Consider the following 15,025-nt stretch of genomic DNA (forward strand, 5'->3'; position numbering starts at 1 on the left):
GTTTATGCAATTTAGGTACCATTTCAAACATTGTTTCCATGCTGCCAGAAAATAAGCAAATTTAACTTTAAGTTTCTTGCATTTTAAGTCTTTGTTTGGAAGATCTTGAAGCCTATTATTTTGTACCATTGAGGTCTCCATGGATTTTCACAATTCTTGTCCATCCAGACCCTCAAAGCTTAGTCGAAATGCTTAGTAATACAATTTTAAATGGGAGATTTAATTCTAGCTCGTTTACTGTTCCATATGAATTTGGAGATCAAAGATTGGGTTGGCTCCAGAAACTTAGGAGGAGGAGAAATTGGTATCATGAAAAACGAGAAATTTATATTTTTATAAATGCAGCCTTATTTCAAAAGCATAAAAAAAACCTTAGCAACCTCAAACTTTTAAACCGTATTGTATTGTATATAAAATATAATTATTTTACTGGAGAAGACAAAGACACTCGTTATGAATGTGATTTTTTTTTTTCAAACGTTTTACTTAAATCTTCAGACTTCTGAAGAACCATTTTCCTCTGATAGAAAACAGACTAGATGTCCTTCACCTGCAATACTTGACCCAAGATCACACCTCTCGGCTGCTGTGATCTGCTTTTGACATTTACTTCAAATCAAGGCAAATGTTAAAACAGATTTAATAAATGATTATAGAACAGTGCAGTCAGCAATAACATATTTTAGCTTCCTGAGTGGATGAGGAAAAAGATAGAAAGAGCAAGAAAGAGGGGAAAAAGATTTGGGAGAGAATGTATTATAGTGATAACACTACATTTTTATTGCATTTTCAGCTTAGCTGTGGACAGTAAAGGAGGAATAACCACCAGTGGGTGGTATTACAGTAGAAACTAGAAAAGCACATAAGTTCTTCCAAAGAGTTTAATTCAGCTTAAACAAGTAAAAGGCTTTATTTTTCAAATTTCCAGCATTGCAAGTTACATTACAGACCCCCGCATATCTACAAAGCTACCTGATACCATGAGGGGCAATGAGCAGCAGTGCTTGGTGACGTAATGGTACGGAGGTTGCATTGTTGCACAGCAGTTAAAATGCTTCTTAAACAGTGCTGTGTACATTTATAGAGTTTGTTATTATTGCCTTGGAATGATCATAGTGGCATCTTGGAGTTTTGTAGTCATGTATGGATATTTTGAATCAGCACGGAGCCGGATGCTGCCTGGTCCCGTTTACAGTGATTGAGAGTGAAAAGGGTGTAGTGCACTTGGCAGCCCCTAACTGAGAAGAGGATGGAATTAAAATCAATACTCTGCATGATGAGGTGACTCAGAAGGTTAAAATAGAACTCGCAACTCTCCAATGGCCACTGCACAGCCGCTTTAAGATTATTAGCTGTTATAAACATCTAGTCATGGCATTGGTTAAGTATAGGGATTGGGTTCCTAATATCCCTCTGAAAATCTGAAAAATTTCTGGCCAATATTTGGCCAATTTTTTTTCTTTAAACAACTTAGAATGCCAGCACACTAAAGATCCAAAAGTGAGTATGATGGATACACAGTTTCATTATGACATCAAGCAAGAAAACAGCTAAATAAATTCCCCAAAGTTAAACCCACAACTACATTTTCATTAGTCAGCAGAGCAGATGCATACATCAGGGTTGATTCTAAGAATTTGTTCTTGAACAAAATCATCTGAACACTGTTTAAAATTAACTGAAAATAAATAAATAAATGCATATCAATAATGGTGACAGATTTGGTTGTATTTCCCCCCCCCCCCCACTTATGACAGGTGACAAGATCTTTATTTTTGTGGAAATGTATTCTTTATTGTGGAAAAAGGGGTTCTTTTGATTATTAAAATGTTCTTCACACTGGGGAGAAATGTTATGTTAAGAACTTTTCACTGAAAGATTCTTTGGGGAACCCCACAATGGTTCTTCTGTTGCATTGTTCCAAAAACCTGCTTTTGGAATATTTATTTTAAAGAATGAAATATAATAGAATACTTAATGTAACAAAAGATTTTTATGAAACAAAAAGAGCGCTGGATGAGTTTACATACAAACAAAACTCGCAAAATATCTAATATTGTTTGTCATCAATGAAACAGCTCGTTATTGCGCCAGCAGCTTGTTCAAATAATGTTTTTCTCCCCCTATCAGACTACTTCCATGCAGTTATATTTTCTTCGTAAGATTTTAGAATGAGTCATTGCTTTAATCGCGCTTTGTTTAAAATATATCTGTTTTGTCACCTGCCTTATTGCGGTATAGTCTTATCAACTTTATATCCAAACCTTCGTCGCCGGATCTTATCCAGTTTGAGTGTTTTTTCTTGCCTCCTTTGCACCTGTTCTACACTCTTGCTGATGCACAAATGAAGCGTTCGTGTATGTTAGTTCGTGTATCCATCCCCCAACGCATTCCTTTCTGTCTTTATATTCTGTTGCACATCTTAGCTTTTTGGCATTTTAAACTCTCGCTCACCCCTCCCACTCCTTGCGTTTTCCCCTGAAACCAAGAAACCAGGACAGCTCGGCGCGCTACGGGTTAACGCGCACTCGCGCTCGTGATTGGCTGCGGGAGCGACGCTTTTAGAGAGAGGTAACCAGGCAACTTCAGCTGGAGCAGCGGAGAGAAAGAACAGGGTAAAGGGGAAAAGAAGCGCAACAATCCCATCAGTTTTGGTGTGCGATAGAAAGGATGTAGTCCAGGTCTGTGGCTGTCAGTCCCCGGCATGGACAAGTGGATTACTGCTCTTCTACAGACGGTAGAGGCTGGATACGGAGTGATTGCGCGTGGATTTTTATCATGAGAAGTATGGGATCTGAACGCACCAGTTTAAAGGTAAGAGGGTTTGTCTTAAGGATGTAGTTCGCGATGACATATGGAAAGAAAAACAGCGTCGGTGCTGTTGCAATGAAACTTGTCCATGTGGAACGTGAGGACAGCTCCCTGCGCTTCGATGACGGAGTTGTGTCGGTTGATTGAATCCACGCATCTAAAGCAATCGCGAGAGATGTTATTAAACACTTATCACACATTTGATTTGCGAAGAAATGAGCCGAACCAACTGCCACCAGTTGACGGTGATCACGCGTCCAGGCGCGTATGGAGAGGAGCGGCGTTTGCTGCATTGACATCCATGTTCTGCCCTGCGCGAGAGCAACTGATCAACGGAGATTTACTACAACCTTGCGTATTTAACACCTTTTTCATTCACCGCCAAGCAGAGGTCTACTATGCACTCAATTAGTTCTATATGCGCGCACTCATTAGAAACGGCAGTGGAAAGAGGTGTTCGGTATTCCCGCTAGTGCTAAAACGCACGAGTACAAATTCAATGCACGGTAGTGTGAGTTTTCCATATATTAAAATGTGAAAAAAACGTGTAGATTTTGTTTGTGTGGTTTAGACAGGTTGATCGGTCCGCAGGGGCTCCGCGGCAACAGAAGCCCGCATTAATCGCGCTGCTCGTGTGTGTGTGTGTGTGTGTGTGTGTGTGTGTGTGTGTGCGTGAGTGTGTGACAGGGAACCACCGGGCGGCGAGAATTCCGTTACTCGCACTCTAAGAATCTGACAACTGACTTGGGGTACCGGCGACCGCGTTTAACTCGTCTCTGCGTGGCGTTTACTGAACGGTTGCACTGCAGGAGTATGAAGCGGTAGAAACGGGAGCGCGTGAGGATGATGTGCTTTGACACAGAACATCCTCTTCAGACCGCCTCTCTACCACCGGTTGAGGGGTAGTTTTAAAACGAGAAACGGACACCTCGACGTTTGCCAAGCATAAAACGCTCCAAAAGACACCGACTCTCGTCGTGTTACCTCCCCGAGCGGTTCCGCGGCCCGCGCGCTCCGTCTGAAGGACAAAAGCGCCAGTGACTGGAGTGTCCGATGAGGAAGACTCAAGTATAGTAAAACCTAAAATATCCTACATTATGGTGACCAACCAACGTCTTCGAGAGCAAAACTGCTTAGTAAACTTACCAAGTCATGTGTTTATATTTGGGTTAGCTTTGGGTTAAGAGGGTAGAGAACAACATTAGGCTACCTCAATATAAAAACAACAGAAGTCAATCGAAAGTCCCTGTTATGATAGAAAACAAGTGTTTATGTGACTGTTTCATCATTTATTAAAGACACATGACAAATTCTGTGCGAAAATATAGGGAAACTCACAAATGTAGCTACAAAGCAGAGCTGTTCTCATCCTTAACCTAGTTAACCAATTCAAAAGCAGAACTCTTTGCTGTTTTCTTTTTTAAAACATAATTGCTGACTGTTACAGTATGTTTACACATTAGTGTTGTTGGTAGAAAAATCACAGTCACAAATGTGACCCCCCCCCCCCTTTTTTTTTTTGTGTGATCCAGGTGTCAGGTGTTCATTGACAGCCTCGTTTTTAGGTCAGTTGCTAATGTGTTAATATGTCACATCTTTTGTATGGTTCAGCCATCAATTTGCAATTGTTTTTTGTTTTGTTTTCAGCCAACCCGTCTATTGTAAATACATTTTGTTTGTCAAGCTTTTCTACATTGTAGGTAGATAGATAGATAGCCTAGATCAAATCAGGATACATAAAAGGAACAAGATGTTTTTTTTTCTGCCTTAATCGGGTCAGAGTCACTATGCCAATCTGTGACAGATGGCACACTCTCCCATCCCCTCATATTATGTCACTGTTCTGCTTATAAGTTACTATTGCTGCAGTAAAGGTGGTCTATTCTTGGCTGTTCTGGACTTTTTTGTGTGTATCGGCAGTTAGGCCTTCCCCTTCTGCCTGAATGGGCCCAGCAGGGAACAGTGCATCTCCATGGAGACGGAACACAGTGTGGGAACCCTCAAAGCCAGCATTGTTTTGCTCTCTCCGCTGTATTCATTTATTCATTCTACAAGCTGGGTTTGTTTTGAGGTAATGTAGAGGTAGGGTTCATATCGAGACATAAAACCAGTTCCAGGTACTGATTTGTAAAGGAAAGAATGACCAGAATTGATGATTGTTTGAGAGCAATTACATTTCAAGTGTTAGTTGAACTGTGAAGTGGTTGTTATAGCAATGTATTGAGTTGATGGTATAGCATGAATTGGAGAACCGAGGTCCTCGGAGCAGCATCTCACCCTTGGTGTCTTCATCAAAGCAGAAGGTGCTGGGAATTCCCAAAGTAGAGCTGTTCCGTGGGGGATGTCCCTTTCGGAAATCTGTCCCACATAGAGAGGAGGCATCGACTGCCGTTCCTCGTCCTCGGTATTGATCTGTCTGTTCTGTGTGACATTATCTGCTCCTGCAAATTAGAGCTCCAGATTGGCCATCACCCATCGGATGGCATCTGGCTGAGGACATGACAATGAGCCTGAGGGCACAGCTGCCACAGTTTTGGTCCATCAGAAACTTTCCACTCAAAATCTAGCAGCAAAAGTGATAATTCAATTCAAAGAGTTGCTGGGAGTTTTGCATATTGGTGTTCTGTGTTATGATAACTGTCAGTAGGGCCCTGTTTAATGTAGGTACATCTCTGTGTAGATCTCATGTGTGACAGTAGCTGCGTTTCCATTACCCTTCAAATTGCGCAAATTGAAAATGAGAATTGAAAATAGACCAAATGGAAACACGTCAATTTTGTAAAAACTCCCATATATCGCAAAAAAGTTTCTGAGCTTGCATGACGTGGTTTTTCAGGCAATTCAAAAAAGCAATATTTCACAAAACTTCAATTGAACAGTTTTTCCGCATTTACAGGTCACCTGGTATGCGTAAAAGTCACATGATCATTCTTTAATGTACCATAACGTTCAAGAAACACCTTATACATGGCCACTCTCAAGTATAAGGGGTTTTCTTTGCCATTAATGCTTGGATAACCCTTTTTTAACACTGCACACATCTGCGGTGCGTTACGGCTTCGACACGACACTCTAGACAATGCTTGTGTTTATACCACCGCGGCACATTTCAGAAATGTCCCAGAAGCGTTCTCCATGTTGCTTCGCTAAAGATACACGCCTCTGTCTCCTTTGATTAAAAATAATGGCTAGTGTGGTGGCTGCGATATTCGTAAACCTACCAACATCCATCGGCATGACTTATCGTGAGAGGATAAAATGACGTTTTAGTTGCGTAAGATTAGTTAATGGAAACATTGTCATTTCCCAATGTTTTATATCGAAATTTATAAAATATCGCAAGTATTCCTCAAATCTATAATGGAAACCAGGCCACTGTTGCTCTATTATTTAAATATATATATATATATTATATGAATTTCAAATCATTCCTCATTTTCTTTAAAAAATGAGATTGAATAGGGCCAATTTTTGGAGGATTTAAAAGCATAAATATGAAGCTTATCATTTTATAAAAGCCACTTACGTGAATTCTGTTACAACATGTGTATTGCTTCAGATGTATTGTTGTTCTCGTCATTTTAGAAAATATGTTGTTGATTGTTTTAATGTTAACAGAGTGGCCCCATTCACTTCCTTTATAAGTGCCTCACTGTAGCCCAATTGTTTTTGCTTATTTTATAGAACATTAGGACCAGGTGGAAATACATTTTTACACTAATCAACTTTGTCGCAAATGCTCTTGATTGAGCTTAACGTACATTGAATTTGCAATATTCCTTGAAAAGGTTGTACAAGGTGGAAGCAGTGGTTCTCTTTGTGCCACATGCTGCAATGCCACGCTGGCATCTGCCCCATAATCTCCTTAAAATGGCCACAATCTGTCTGCATGGCTATTTGGGTCCAAAAATGACACTGAAACATCAGTCCGAACACAGCAAACTCAGCATACTTTCACAGGTAGTTTCATATTTCCTTTGTCTTTTGCTGATGTATAATTCAAGCACATTTTCATTCTCTGGTCTTCTGTTCTTATTGAACCTGCCTTCCGGTACATAACTAACAACTCACAAAAACAGTTGCACAATTGACTGCAGGGGACTGCAGTTTCAGGGTCTTGGGTGACCAACCAAGTCTTGGCCATATATCTGTTTTTCATTTACTGCATAGTTTCTAGTTCCTCCTCTGACTATTCCAGTCAAAATCTTCTCCTTGAGCTATGAATAAAGAACCATGCTTATTTATTTATTTTATTCAAACTGAATTTACCAAATTAACTCACCCTCAATGGGCGTACAGTCCCATCTCTCACTGCGGTATAGAGGCATGCAACGCTCCACTGACTCCAGCCTACCCGTAGAAACAAAAGGGAGTATAAAAGGCAGACAAAAAGTCAATGGTTGATAATTTAGTCCCATGAGAGCCTCGTTCCAGAGCGAGTTTGATGTGCTGCATTGCAAACAAAGACTGGGAGAAACTCAGAAATGCAGGCCATGCAACAGTCTCAGTACATTAACACTTCAATTAAATCTATTCTTTCTACATTCTAATTTACTTGCGCTCACACTTCGACGACTACTCTCCCGGGACTGATTCTTTATTTGAGGCGCTGCTTGCCGGTCATTTACAGTGTTTTATGCTTTGCATCATGAGAGCTGGTGGTTTTGCACCTCTTTTCTCCTCTGACATTTAAAGAAAGTGAAAGAAGTAGAAGAAAAGCAAGGAAATGAATGACAGTTAAAACATAACTGTGGTTTATCACACCTGAGTTCAGTTTCTCTAGCCACACCCAGGCCTGATTACTGCCACACCTGTTCACAATCAAGAAATCACTTAAATAGGACCTGCCTGACAAAGTGAAGTAGACCAAAAGATCCTTAAAAGCTACACATCATGTTGAGATCCAAAGAAATTCAGGAACAAATGAGAAAGAAAGTAATTGAGATCTATCAGTCTGGAAAAGGTTATAAAGCCATTTCTAAAGCTTTGGGACTCCAGCGAACCACAGTGAGAGCCATTATCCACAAATAGCGAAAACATGGAACAGTGGTGAACCTTCCCAAGAGTGGCCGGCCGACCAAAATTACCCCAAGAGTGCAGCGACGACTCAGCCAAGAGGTCACAAAAGACCCCACAACAACATCTAAAGAACTGCAGGCCTCACTTGCCTCAGTTAAGGTCAGTGTTCATGACTCCACCATAAGAAAGAGACTGGGCAAAAATGGCCTGCATGGCAGAGTTCCAAGACGAAAACCGCTGCTGAGCAAAAAGAACATAAAGGCTCGTCTCAGTTTTGCCAGAAAACATCTTGATGATCCCCAAGACTTTTGGGAAAACACTCTGTGGATTGACAAGATAAAAGTTGAACTTTTTGGAAGGTGTATCCCATTACATCTGGCATAAAAGTAACACAGCATTTCAGAAAAAGAACATCATACCAACAGTAAAATATGGTGGTGGTGGTAGTGTGATGGTCTGGGCCTGCTTTGCTGCTTCAGGACCTGGAAGACTTGCTGTGATAAATGGAACCATGAATTCAGCTGTCTACCAAAAAATCCTGAAGGACAATGTCCAGCCATCTGTTCATGACCTCAAGATGAAGCGAACTTGGGTTCTGCAGCAGGACAATGATCCAAAACACACCAGCAAATCCACCTCTGAATGGCTGAAGAAAAACAAAATGAAGACTTTGGAGTGGCATGACCTTAAAAAGGCGGTTCATGCTTTAAAACCCTCCAATGTGGCTGAATTACAACAATTCTAGCAAGATGAGTGGGCCAAAATTCCTCCACAGCACTGTAACCGACTCATTGCAAGTTATCGCAAACGCTTGATTGTAGTTGTTGCTGCTAAGGGTGGCCCAACCAGTTATTAGGTTTAGGGGGCAAGCACTTTTTCACAGGGCCATGTGGGTTTGGATTTTTTTTCCCCTTCATAATAAAAAACTTAATTCAAAAACTGCATGTTGTTTACTTGTGTTATCTTTGATTAATATAATTTTTTTGAATTTTTATATTAATCATTAAAGTGTGACAAACATTCAAAAAATTTAAAATCAGGAAGGGGGCCAACACTTTTTCACACCACTGTATATTGTATATTTATTATTGTGATGGCAAACCACCTTCTGTTTCTTAAAGGGATAGTTCAACCAAAAATGTTAGTTCTGTCATTATTTATCCAACCTACATGTTGTTCCAAACCTGTAAGACTGTGTTTATTTTGTGAAATGCAAAAGAAAATGTTGAAAGGTGAATCCACTTGCTTTTTAAGAAAAAAGAAACATTCAGTTGAAAGATTCTTCTAAATATCTTCTTTGTGCTCTGCCGAATTTGGAACCACATTAATGTGATTAAATTATGACAATTTTTTTTTTCTGGTAAACTATCCCTTTAAGAGTTAGCTGGGAAATCAAAAGGAACAAAATGGCTTCCTGAGGTCCCTAGACCTAAGGACCCGAATTGCTTTTTTTCTGACAACAAATTGTATTCGATTAATTCTGCTCATACTGTCTTTTCATCTGGTTTAATCTGTTGTCTCTCATCCACTAGAGAGAGAGGGAGAGAAAAGATTTAGTGTGACCTGCACAGTGGGGCCCCCGGTCTGCTTGTATATTAGAGTGGGCTTCAGCTCTTTAGTATGCGCAGGCCTCCCCATGCTCCATTATCAAACTGAAATGAAAAGCCTGTATTTCTCCGTGGTGGACAGAGCAGTGAGCTACACAGAGCTGGAGCGCTGCAGCTGTAAGGCACTCTTGGAGGAAGAGGGTGCAGTTGAATGTAAGGACGGAGACACACACGCAGAATCAAAGATGTGAGGTTTGCTTTACTAATGTCAATGTAGATTCGTCAGTAATATGATGGTGTGCATATGCTGCCAGCTGATTTTCTCTGTCAGATGTTAGCCTGAGGGCAAGACAAGCCAGGTCTGTAGTCACACACTAGGGAATAACGACACTTCGGCTCTCTAATGAGACGCACAAAATGGCTTACTTGGTTTTGTCTCAATGAACAAATGAATTGCTGGAATCTGTCATTTAATTTAATCCATGTCATACTTTATCTTGTTCAAGACTAGAATTCACAAAGATGTCAATAAATAGCGCATTAATGTCAGGCGTGTATAAAATCTGCACACAGAAAACTGAATATTTTGTATTGTATTTTCAGAACTCTCATCGTTCACATTCCCAAACTCTGTGCAGTTTCTTTTATTAAACAACAGTCTTAAAAATAAGGTTCTTCATAGTGATGCCATAGAATAACCATTTTTGGTTGCAGAAAGAACCATTCAGTCAAAGGTTCTTTAAAGAACGATCTCTTTCTTACCTTTTTATAATCTGAAGAACCTTCTTTCACCACAAAGAACCTTTTGTGAAACAAAAAGGTTCTTCAGATGTTAAAGGTTCTTTATAGAACCATTTAGACAAAAAGGTTCTTCAGATGTTAAAGGTTCTTTATGGAACCATTTAGACAAAAAGGTTCTTCTATGAAGCACCTTTATTATTAAGAGTTGACTAATTTCATGTGCTGATGCATTTTCTGTCAAATGGGTTCGATGGGGTCACTGTGTTCTGCTTAACTAATTCACTCATCCTGTTGGTTTTTCTTTCTTTTTTAATTAATATTTTCTTACTGTTTTCAGTTAGAAGGTTGACCGGCATTGCTCTTAGTTCTCTTCCGCTGTTGAAACTTCAATGCTGCTGCAGGATAAATAATTTGTGAGAATGAGTTCGTAGTCAGTTTTGAATGTGATGCAGTAAAAACACTTTATAATGTACTAAATAATGGCAAATAATGTCATTCTATTGAGTTGTGAGATACACACAAAACAAACATGCAACATGACCAGTGTAGTCTGATTCATGACTAAATGACTCTTATGAACCAGTTCTTTTTAGTGAGTGAAAAACATGCTGTGTGACCAAAGTAGGCCAATCCCAGAGACGAATGACTCCGTCAGATCTTTTATTGAATAGTTAAAAAAAAGGAGAGTTAGCACTTGGAACCAGTCTGAAATCAATCTGCAATGCATTATTTAAAACATTATCAGAGAGAGAGAGAGAAAGGATGTTAAATACTGAAATTCTATGTAACCATTTGAATGAATCAAAATGGATATCAAATTGATTTGAATTGATTCTGTTTTGAAATCAAACTTAAGTGTGATTAAGCGATTTAAGTGTTTAGTTGTTGGATGTAATTATGAACATAGCAGTCTCATTTACTCCCGACATCTGAGCCGCTGAAGACGCAGAGGATTAATGTTTTTCATTTTGAAGGGAATGTGCCGATCCTGATCTGACTAAATACGCCTATGTTCGCGCGATTCATTCGTGATCCAGCTTCATCTTCAGAAGAAGCGAGTATACGGGTTTTTATGAATTTTTGCAAATCGGCTTTCCTAATAATGTGCTAATTAGCCAGTTTCGTGGCTGAAGTTTACAGTCTGCTCGTCACTAGCATTTAAAGCAATATGGACTAAAAAACAGCTCACTGAAAACAGAGCTGATTTTGATGGGGTAAAAAAAGTGTTTTTTACACCACCATTGAGAAATTTTAATCAAAGTATGTTATAGACTTTTCATTAAGACCCTAAAGAATCATATCAACTTATGTAAAATGGGCATCCAATGGCCCCTTTAAAGCGGGTTCGCTTTCATGACTATATTTCTTAACACACTTAAGTATCTGTTGTAATATTTCAGATTAAAAGCACATATGTGTAAATTACTTGATTATAATTTTATTTGATATTACATTTTAGTACAATGTATTAAATTGCAACTTCATCATTACAAATGTATCCAAAACATCCAGAAAGATTCAGTTTGCATTCGAGTATTCTTTTAAAAGTATGCTAAAGTGTACTACTTTTTCACAAGGGATTGTACAGCATGATTTTCAGGGGTGTGTCGCGTTAGTTTCTTTGATCGACATGGCCACATCTGTGATGTGAGAGTTTGTCCAAGGTGTGTCAGCTGGATCGCAGCTCATTTGGACCAGAGAAATCACACCAGCGCCAAATCCAGATGTGCCAACCATAAGCATCCAACACCTACCATTGCAACCTGCCACCTTCTTTCTCTCCCTCCTCTCTCTGTCAGTCTTTCTCACTCTATTCTCCATCCAGGAATGTGTGCAGATTTGTTTGTTCACGAGAATCAACATATAAAATTCATCTGGACAGACAGAAGACCAGCCTTGAGCTCTGGAGATGGAGTGTTTCCATAATGATTACATGTCAAAGAGCTGCGGCGCAACATCTCAGGCGGTCTCCTGGCGTTATTGCCCTGGCTGGGAGAGATTTCGCTCTCATGTTGCCAGCAAAGCCTTCTGCCCTTGTACTGCAGGAAACTGATTCTCTTTTTTGAATAGTTGCCTGGGAAATCTACTATCCGGCTTTGCTCGAAACGAACATACATCTCTCCAGAGCGATTGCTTTTCTCTTCTACTCTGCTGCATGTTCTGCTAGAAATAGCTGCACTTCACCGTCTCTCTCTTTCGCTCTCTCTCTCTCTCACTTGCTTGCATGGGGAATTCCATCTACGAATCTGTTTTTTCCCTTCTCTTATCTCTGTGTGCAGGGAAGGATTCAGAGTTGCGTGTACATATCTGTGCCGAAAAAGAGATGAAAGAAGTATTTTTTCCCTTTTTTGTGTTTGATATAAAAGCAAGGGCTCTTTTGCTTGTGATAACACTCAGCTTCTCCGTCTCTGGAGCGCAGTCAGGGTCTAATGCGCAGACACTCTGTTGCACCCTGTGTCATCGCAGAGCGCTTGTGTGTGCATGTGTTTGAGCAGGGCCATATTAAACTGCCATTCAGGCATCACAGCGTGTCATGCTGAAACTACTGGATAAATGGCTGAGAATCAGCATGCACCAGAGAAAGATGGAGAGATATGTGGAGAACGAGAGAGGGAGGGATTAGATGGATGTATGGAGAGATCGTAGAATGGCATAAGATGGTAAATGTCATCAGTAATGGTTTGGCAACTGTGCATGGATTTACAAACAAGTAAATCATTCATACGGCAATTGGTGTTTTATGGGGTCCCAGAGGAAAATTAACTTCTTCAGAGGTTGTTATTTCCTTGAGTTCTTAATTTTGTTCATTTAGAGAGAGAGTTCATTATAAAATGAAATTCTGTCTTCATTTGCTCACCCTCATGTTTTGAGTTTTTTGTGCGTTTCTTCTTCTGTGGAGAATTTTCTGAAGAATTGTCATGCTGTTCTTTTCTATTCAGTGGAAAATCATTGTGACCGTGGCTGTCAAGCTCCAAAAAGAGCAGTAAAATAAAAGTTGTTTGTACCATTTGAGCACTATATCGCAAGCCTTCCAAATCCGTTTGATAACTTTGTGTGCATGGGACACATACACCAACTCTTAGACATATTATTATTTTTTTTTTTTTTAACATTTCAGTGATTTGGGGAATGTTTTCTCTGAAAAATGTTACAACATTTTTGTTCTTCACACACTTGGAATATAGCATATGGAGTGTTTTTATGGTGGTTTTTATATGAAAAGAGCATACAGCATGTGGGCTATATAAATAATGACAGAATAATGACAGGGGTAAATAATGTCAATTTTGGGTGGCAAATGGCTGTCTTAACTTTGAGATGTAGGCTTAAATCCTAAATTAATTTTTTTTTTTGACTCACAGAAACAGTTTAGAACTCCAGTAGGTGTGTATACAGATCATACAAAATGATTGTGGAAGAATTTAAGGAGAAAAGGGATAGTTCACTCAAAAATGAAAATTGTTTCATTTACTCACACTCTTTTTGTTTTAAACCTGTATGAATTTCTGAAGATGTTTTGAACACTGTTGGTAACTAGACAATTTTGGTTACCATTGGCTTTCATTGTATGGACAAAAAACCTTGAGATATTTGTCAAAATATCATCTTTTATGTTTGTGCTATTCCTTTGGGTCCATACTGAAATCTCAATTGTTTGTTTGCAGATCTGTTGCTGTAGCTTGGCAATATTGTTTGTGATTTCTCTTCCTTAGGTCTAAAGACACACTTCCCATCAACCTCTTTATTTCGGTCATTACTTGTTTAGTTTTTAAAATGTCTCCATTGCAACCAGAAGAGCCATTTATTTTATTTTTTTCTTGTTCCCTTCAGATCTGCTCTCCGTTCTTGATCCCCCAGATCATTTGTCCCATTGTGGAGTTTCACACTTCACTGATCTCTCTCTAGTGTCATTTGATTCTTTGTACTCTAGACTCAGGTAGCATGTCCATCAGACCCCTCTCTCTCTCTCTCTCTCTCTCTCTCTCTCTCTCTCTCTCTCTCTCTCTCTCTCTCTCTCTCTCTCTCTCTCTCTCTCTCTCTCTCTGTGTGTGTGTGTGTGTGTGTGTGTGTGTGTGTGTGTGTTTCTCAGCTCCACAGACCTCCCAAGATTGAAAAGCAAAGCATAGACACTCCCTATCCACATTATGTGTGTGTGAAACCATTAAGATAGCAAGTCTTCAATTAGCTCGACATGTTAATGACATTAGACTGTGGCAGATAAGAGCCGGATGAGATGGCCCTCTCGGAATTGATGGGGTCTGATTAGAAGGTGGTGGCTTAATAATCCAGTGTCTTTAAATGAGATGCCCTCACACGGAGAAGACTAAGATTCAACTTGCGCACACACACACACGCACACACAGAGCCACTTGACAGTGAGCTACTTGGATGAGCCCCAGCGGATTTAGCTAAGCCCCTCCCCAGTTTAATGACAGCCACTGAATTGGCACGCTGCTGATAGCAAAGTGGCACAAAGTGGGTTTAATGGAACAGGGCAATTCCAAAGACCATCAGGATTAAATTGGAGTGAAATTATTTGGGGGAATAGAGAGAGAGAGGAATAAAACTCCCTCCCCTTTTTGCATGATGAACAGAAATGGCAGCCCTGGGTGGCGTGATCATTTAGAGACTGTGTGTGTGTGTGTGTGTGTGGGGCTAGATGAGAAATGGAGTGGAATGGCTAGTGGGGGAGGAAGAGACGCAGAATCATGTAAGGTTAACTGTGGCGATAACCCACATTTTAAATGTGTTGACGTCTGTCTGCTCCAGCGTGTTTGAGTGGAAGAGAAGTGCATTAGAACACTGCTGTAATTATAGGGCTTGTGGGCAGAGTGATTTGCCCTGGCATGGATGCCCAGTGTGGGTAGGGGTGGGTTATTTGGCGGACAGCTGTGTCCTCCATGGAG

At 40.0% G+C, this 15,025-nt stretch overlaps 1 protein-coding gene across 1 annotated transcript in view; it reads left to right on the plus strand.

Moving 5' to 3' along the window:
• Nucleotides 1-2,566: 2,566 nt before the first annotated feature.
• Nucleotides 2,567-15,025, plus strand: part of LOC306880456 (disabled homolog 1-like) — a gene marked incomplete at its 3' end in the record, with an annotated part of 161,405 nt that continues 148,946 nt past the window's right edge. Inside the window, exon 1 of the mRNA XM_079433969.1 lies at nucleotides 2,567-2,814. The remainder of the gene's footprint in view (nucleotides 2,815-15,025) is intronic.

The sequence above is a fragment of the Barbus barbus genome (assembly GCF_936440315.1).
Source record: "Barbus barbus genome assembly, chromosome: 14".
In the NCBI taxonomy this organism is placed as follows: Eukaryota; Metazoa; Chordata; class Actinopteri; order Cypriniformes; family Cyprinidae; genus Barbus; species Barbus barbus.